Below are 8,235 nucleotides of genomic sequence, written 5' to 3' on the forward strand. Positions count from 1 at the left end.
GTTCATCAAGGTGACAGATTTACTTATATATCAGGCTGGTAAGTAGGACTGTTTTGTGGCTTTAACCAGAAGACCATTAGGTATTCATAAATGATACAGATATAAGGCAAGTGTAATTCCCTGTAAGTTAAAAATACAGCAGCTGTTTAATAGCAACTAGGGAGACTACTCTGAGGAGGGAAGTTCAGTTTCAGAAGTTCAGGACATAGGCAAATAAAATGGAAAACGCAGGCTCTAATGGCATATCAGAAGAAATGAAAAGTGATGATTCTGCACATACAGACATTCAGGTTACTCGGTATTTTGCAGATTTATCTGTTAGGCCTAAGCTCTGCAGTACACAACAATCTGACAAATCACTGGAGCATATGATGAAACCAGCTTTGCTATGCATACTATGCAACCCGCCAGTAATTTGGGTTTTTTTTCCCTTTTAAGGTCCATAGTAATAGAGCTACTTCTCGGGGCAGGGGGACGGACGGGGGACACACAGGCTGTGATGGGCACTTCTGGCTAATAATAAAAAAGTTGCAGAGGGTTTCAAGGGCAGTTAACCACCAGCTAAGCACCCGCTGAAAAGACGCTGTAGGAGGAAACGTATCCCGGTTTTGCCATCAAGTGTTTTAAACTCCTGTAAGCCGTTCGCTGTTGCGTCGGTTTTGTTTGTAAAGCCCCTTTTCGGGAGCGGCCGGTAGCGATCGCTGCCGGATGGCGAAGGCCGGGGGCCGAGCCCTGGCTCTCCCGGCGGGGCTGGCTGCGGCCCCCAGCCCCCGCTCGCTGCGGTGCCAGCTCCCGCCTCCCCGGAATGGCCGGGGCAGGGGCCCGCCGGGAGGGCCGCTAGCACCTCCGTGACAGCCGCAGCGCCCCCGGCCCCCCTCACCCACGCGTTTCTTTGAAACTCGCAGGAGCCGCCGGCTCCGCGGGGGCGGGCAGCGCTGCGGCGGCCGCAGCCGGGGCCCCCGGGCGGCACCTGCCGCTGCCGGCGGCGGGCGGGCAGCCCCGGGGCCGCGGGCAGGCACCGCCGCGGCGGGACGGGCTCCGGCCGCTGGCTCCGCCGCAGCGGGGGAAGCTGCGAGGCAAACCCGCCCCCCGTGACCGCGGTGGGGCTTTCCCCCCGCCTCGGCACCACCGAGCCGCCACCCGGGGACTCTGCCCCCGCCGCGCCCCGTCCCCCCCGCCCCGGCGTCCGCACACGGCGGGCGGGGGTCACGACCGGCAGCGACCCACCCGAGGCGCTTACCCTCATCTTCCTGGGCGCCCTGTACATACGCGTGGGCAGGGGCGGCAGCGCCGGCGGCCCCGCGCCTGACAGCTCTGCCCGCCCGCCGCCGCCGCCGGCCCGGCCCCGCTCCCGCCGCCCGTGACGTCAGGGCCCAGCGCGGCGCGCCGTTGGCTGAGCGCGAGCGTGGCCGGTTCAAACGGAGCCGAGCCAACGGCGCGGGGGGCGCGTGTGGGGAGGGGGCGCGCGCCGCCAGGGGCCCTCGCCGCGTCCCCTCGCAGGGGCTGGGCCCGCGCTGGTGTTTGTCTCAAAGGTACTTGGTTTTTTGGTGATTTTTTTTCTTTTTTTTTGGGAAACATTTGATCTTCCTGTCGATTTCTTCGGTTGGTTTGGTTTGAGTTGGTTTTTTTTTTTTTTTCCCCCAGAAAAACGTTCTTAAGCGACCAGGCCACTCGTTTTGGTTTTTTTTGTGTTTTGTTTTTTTTTTTTTTTTTTACACCCCAAGCACTGCGTGGATTTCCGAAAGCTCCTCGCCTGCCTCCCCACCTTGAGTGGGGAGCCCTCCCCAGGCAGCGAGGGCGCCGCCGGCGCGTGGCGAAGGCCGCCGGCGCGTGGCGAAGCAGGCGTCGGGCGAGGCACGCGCCTCACGCGGCGCGGGCAGGTGCGAGGCGGCGTGGGTGACGTGGCCCCGGAGTCTCGGGGCGCCGCTCTCCCTGTCAAGCTGTTTACGCCGGCACGCACGGTGGCACCCGCCGTAATTAGCGTGGCGCTGAGGGATGCCGCCCAACCCTCCATGCTAATAATTGTTTTTATTCTTCTTTCTGCTGGAGCTGTTTCCATTTTTGAATTGCCTGAGCTAGTCATCTGACAGCTCTGGGCCGGTCACAGGCCGCAGGGCTGGCGCGGGACCAGCCCCTGTTGTTTCGCGCGCAGGCTTGGGTGCGTATCTAGAATCTGATCTCCCGTGGAAACCCTCGGTGGGTACGTCCATCAGCCCCGCAAACTCCCTCACCTGCACCCGGGAGCAACGGAGGGTTGCCATCTTTGCAGCCTTCCCCCACATAAACATGTTTTTCCTACCTTGTTTCTCATTGTGCTTGGATAGGGATGTTTCAGTATTTGTCCCGTTGCCTCTAGGCATTCGTTAATTTTATTTTTATTATTAAACTTATTTATTTAATGGTTCTGAATATGTAGTAGAAGGCTTCACTGGTTTCCATGGTGATTAATGTGGGAAAAGCCTTTTTGGAAGTAAGCGTGCCAGTCTAGGTAGGTGGGCAGGGCAAATCAATTTGGGAACATGCACATACTCAAGAGTATAAGCAATATATTCACGCTTGCTCATCCTTTGAGGACAAGCACTGTCATCCATCCTAAACATGCAGTAATTTTAAAAAGATTTGTAGCTACTCATCATCTTTACTGCTTGCCTGCTAAATTCCTTCTTGGTTTCCAAATCTTAACTGATCTGCTATAGAGTTTCTTTTCCTTATGTAAAATGAGCTTTTTCGCTCAAATGACGGCTTGAAAAGTCAGGCCTCTCCCTCCCTGCTAAGTCTGCTCCGCTCTTAGTCTCGCTCCCTTACCTTAGCTGTACTCCACAACCTCCAGAGCGTGCAGGTGTTGTAGCAGGACTGGTACCTGTTTACTCTGAGGCTTTCCTGGGTCACAGCACGCTGCCTGCCTCCGACACCAAGGAAGCCCCAGGCGGGATGAGCTTTGAATCCAGTGGGCCGACCTGCTCCAGTACCACATTAGGATGTTAGCATGTAACGCTAGAGGAGGGTGATGGACAAGTTTTGTCAAGTCTTATTCAAACATCTTTAAGATCTTTACAAAAGCTTATCAAAAGCAGGAGGTAGGAATTCGTCGGCTAACACTGTATAAGTATGATCCTGTTTCTTTCAGAAGGCTATGAACAGCTTTTAATAACTCATCTAATATTTACAGCTAAAAACAACACCAGCAAGCCTGCAAATAAGTACACATGAAAAACAAGTATCAGATCTTGTTCTGTTTCTGAGCTAGTCTGTTTTCCCACCTTACTCAAACATTTGCTGAGACTTGTAGATGTATACGTCCATTAATCTTAGCAAAACATACATAGTTAATTGAGCTCTAATCACAGATTCCATCTGTTGTAAAAACAATCCCTGATCTTTTTGCTTGTTTGCATTTTGGGTTTTTTTTGACATCAGAAATTAGATCTATCCTGTCCTTGGAACTAAGAAGTGTGGGAATTTAGAAACGTTCTAATAGAATTAGGGAAAACTATACTAGCGAGGCATGCTCTCTCTTCCCTGAGAGTCACGTATCTGTACTCTGGTCTATAGGCAGAGGCCTGTTACACCTCCGCACAATAAGCACCATGCAGAGCACCTAGGGTTTCTACCAAGGTCTGGAATAGCTGACGGATCGTACTTTTTCCCCAGAGTACAGATTGCATAGGAGCTGATTCTTGCCATAGTTGGATAAAATCCAAAGTAATATATGTAGAGATAAATGGCCGAGACGTATCCTCTTCTTTACAGTTCCTTATGTTGTGCTTATTGGCACCATATCAAAGTGTTTTTCCATACTCGTCCATCCTGCAGTCTAGCAGATTCTGTTTAGATTTTTTTTTTGTATGTATACGTAAAGGGGTGTGTGTATATTTCGTGTTTATATACATACTTTTGTGTGCGTATATAAACGTTGGGGTGTGTGTTAGAGAATGCAAGTTCAGGGAAACGTTTTTCCTTTTCTAGCATACGTGATAGTTTTGGGGGATGCTGTATTGTGTAGTCTTGCAATGTTGTTGGAAAGGTAGTTTTTATAAATCAGAGAAGCTGAAGACCTAAATTCAGCTCATATAGCATGTAACAGATGAATCATGTTATCCTTTTGTTTCTATTTATCTTTCTGTAAAGCGTGGATGATGACCTTTAGCTGTCTATATTCTGAATGTTGAAATCTGTCAATACAGAAACTCTCAGAGGTCTAATTGTTTCTGTAGTTATGTAAGTTCTGTTCCTCAACAAATTGCTTGCATTTTGAAGATGTTTTCATTAGGCATTGCCTCATGTTGCTGGTGGGTGGACCCTAAAGCAAGTTTAATCAGCAGAGCCTGTACTTGTTCTGTAGCTTGCTTTTGAGACAACACTGCTGTGGTTCAATCCAGCTGGTCAGAGGAGTATCTTGCTGCAGAGTGAGTCAGCAGCAGTCACACCATGCCTGTCTCAACCTTGAAGGTTGCTTCAGCCTCTCTTACGCTGGCCAACATCAGTATAACATGTTCTATTATCTTATGATTAATGAACTGGATTGGCGTTTGCAGTACTTGGGTTCTATTCCTGCTTGTGCTACAGACTTGCTGGACAAATTGATTAATCCTGCTGTGCCTCAGTATTTGTCTGTGAGGTGTTGATAAGGATGTTTTCATAGTGCTGTGCTTAATTTGTAAGTTTTTATATTTGGACAGTGGTTTTGCTTTTACTTTACAATTTCCTGGTACAGTTACATTTCATCTTAAATAGAAAGTTGCTGGTCAATAGCTAGGTAAAATTAAGGACTATTAGCAAAGAAAAATGGGTGAAAGTGAAGGAGAAATCAGTTTGGGAGTGAAGATTATAAAGTTAGATGTGCGAGTCAGGGAAGAAGGAACTTGATGTTTTTCCACTGGTCTTAGAAAACAGCATTTTGGAAACAACTTACTCAGGTGTGCCTGTGTGTATATTTAAAACATAACTGTACTTAAGAAAAGCAAGTAATTACAAATGTCATTAATGCTCATCTGAGGCTATAACCTCAAGTAGAAAGGGACTGTCCTAGAAATGCTGTCTTTGGAGCTTTCATTGTTGAGCTACTCGAGTCATTTTTTGGTCACCTTCCACACAGATCTGGTTAGTATTAACAATTGGTTTCATTTAACTGAGTATGTCAACGTGATTTAAAGCCCCAGCATCTGCAGCAAAGGAAGGAAAGAGGGAGAAAAACAGAGGAGTCGGCATGGAAAATGGACTTAATTGTGTATGGCATTCTTCATAGTGTTGATTAAATAACAAAATGCGATCAAGTCTTCATCTGTCTATTCCCACCCTTTTATGTACATAGTAGGAGGAACATAGCACATCACTCTGGTCTTTGAAGCACAACTGGGCTTAGCACATAGCCTTCTTTCTCAATCTCAGGCTGAGTCTGAACTGTTACCCAGAGATCTACAGGCCTTGAAAGTGGCCAGGGTATAGAGGGTCGCTGTATTTGCGTGTTATATTCTGTTCCAGCAGTACGTTACACCCACAGAGCAGTATGATTCCAGAAACCGTTTTGTATGTCCATCGCCTTTACAAGTATAGTTATAGCAGTATATTCTGGTTCTTGCATTTTGGAAGGCTGTAAGGCATATAGCCTAATATTGTCATTTGGAACATGAAAAAGAATGGTGGATTAAAAACACACATTATATTCATGTGTTTTATTGATTGATGGCCTTGGCTATAGACAGAACCATTTTATCTGGACCTGAAATAAGGAATTTGTCCAGGAAATGCCGTTAAACTCCACAAGCAGTAACAACAGTGGTCTCAGGGCTTTTGCATGGACACAAGCTAGTGTAGACCATTTGTAAGAATTTATAATTTAAGAAGTAGAACGTAGCTAGAGCTTCAAAGCCTCAAGCGAATGTCTTTAGGGAACGTTAGGTTTTTGGTCTTATTTGTAGGGCTGCACAGATATTCAAGATTTCCTTGCTGCATACAAATTTTAAGATTTGAAACCTGTTCTCAAACCACTTTTAGATTAACTTGAAGATTTCTAAATTTCAGAGATTCATGCTGCAGAATAACTTGATGGCACATTAATAACTTGGCAGCAGATGGGAGTGGGAGAAGAGAGTTCCAAATCATGGTTCTGAACTGAGCAAAGTTTTTTAAGCTTGAGACTGAAGTGAGGTAGAAAGCTCTAAACATCAGTCTGTGGTTATTATTGACTGTGCCTTTGTCTCTCTCTCTAACCTGGGACATGATTAATCTTTCTATGTAATAGTTTTGTCAGAGCCCATAAATGTTGTAGTTTGAAAATGGCATTTTCCATTTTTAAAATGTTTTGCTGAAGAGGTCTTGACCAGCTCTACCCCTGAGATATCCATCAATTTCCAGAGCAAACCAAGCTGAAAATATAAGAACAATTTAAGATGTGGTTCATCGCTATGTCTGTTTTCAGTTCTACCTGAAAAGGAAAACTAGTCGTGAAAATTCAGTTACACATCTGTGGAGCAAACTATGTTTTTACTGGCATGAGGTCAGCCCTCTGACACCATTGAGAATAACTGCTGAGTGGTGTGAAACTGATTTTTCACTGATGCTCAGTACTGTAGCTCCCCCTTGGATTGAAAGGAAAGCTCTTCCCCAGGATTTAGAGATGACATGGTGCTAATCCCTGGTTTTTTGTGCCTCTGCCAAAATAGGAGATTTAACATAATCTGACACAAGTTGCCTATGATACTGGTGTGTGGCTGTTAATTAGTGACTGAGATTTTAATGGTTATTTTGGCACAGCTGTCTGAAGAAGTTCACTAGCAGTCAGTTTGGTGCCTGATTTTTGTAGATGCTCCAGTGATAGAATTCTGTAGTTTTTAGGAATTAGCATGCCTGCTGATTGAGATTTAACATACATCCAGTTACAAAACAACACTGTAATGTGTCATGGATGTCCTTAGTATATCCTTGATTGGTGTGGTTGAATCAGCTTTGGTTAAAAAAAAAAAAAAAGCGAGGGGGGGCAAATAAAAAGGGGTGATGCTTCTCCTTTGAATTAATGATGTAGCAAAGGAAACATCTTACAGGGACTTCAGGTCATTTAAATGCATAGGAGAGCTAGTCAGAGAGTGAATGAAAGGAAAAAAATCTCGGGAAAAGATACTTGGCTTAGCCTGCTCTGCTTAAAGGAGCTGCTACAACTTGTCATGCATAAATGACAATTTAGGCAATCAGGGTGTAGTTGAACAGCTGCTTCTGCTATAGTTGTAGATTTGTTCCATTCTTATTCATGTTATATGTTTTCTGGAGACGATCGAGTCTGCTCACTGTCTTTTTTTCCCAAGAAAGGGCAGAAAAAGCATAAAAAAGCTGGTTTTAACCTTTGTGATTCAGTCTGATTTTGACTATAATGTGGAAGAACAGAGCTATGTTAATGTAATATGCACTCTTTTTATTAATTTTATTTAGGGTCTTTTTAAGCTGAATATTTAAAAGCAACTGATATTCTATTTTAAATTGGGTTCAAGCCTGGGTTCAAGATGAAGGAGTTCTGGTCTTATCCTAGCTAGTGTGTCCTTCACTTGCATATTCATGCTTGCTGCGACACCAGCTATTCCAAGAATGTGCCACCGTGTAGAAAGTGAAAATCAATTATGCCAAGAAGGGAGCATGTACATACATCAGCAATTTGGTGCCCAGGGGGAGAAAAATCTGCATGTCTGCTGATGTCAATCTTCTTGATATGGTATTTTTGTAAATGCACGTGGGTTGCTCTTTCTTTTAACCAACTCAACAAAAAAAGAAGTTTATTTTTAGTGTTATAAGCTTCAGGGCACCACAATTAGCAGATCAAAATTGCCAGTCTGACAATTCAACCTTCTGTTTGCTTTAGCAGAAACTGACAGCAACATTGTTAGCATTCCCACAGGTATTTTGGAAGATTCATTAAGGTCAGTGATGGGATCAATTTCTTTTTTTTTTTTCTCTCCTGTTTTCAGTCTCTTTGGTTTTACAGATTTTGTTTTACAGCTGATGGTGAGAAATGCTGGGCTGATGAGCTCATTTGCAGCTGTGCTACTATATGAACAAATTTCTATTAAACATGTGATGTATCTGTCTTACCTGAATTACTGCAAGTAATTCAGTTCCTGTACGCATCTATTGCTTGAATTCTTTTTGCTGACACAGTCAAAGAAGTTCAGCAGCAATTATTACAGAAGTTTTAGAGTGGGCTAAAATCTACTTAGTTTACAGGGCAGTTAACAGCTGTTGGCTTAATTC

This window comes from Pelecanus crispus, chromosome 10, assembly GCF_030463565.1.
Source record: "Pelecanus crispus isolate bPelCri1 chromosome 10, bPelCri1.pri, whole genome shotgun sequence".
NCBI lineage: Eukaryota > Metazoa > Chordata > Aves > Pelecaniformes > Pelecanidae > Pelecanus > Pelecanus crispus.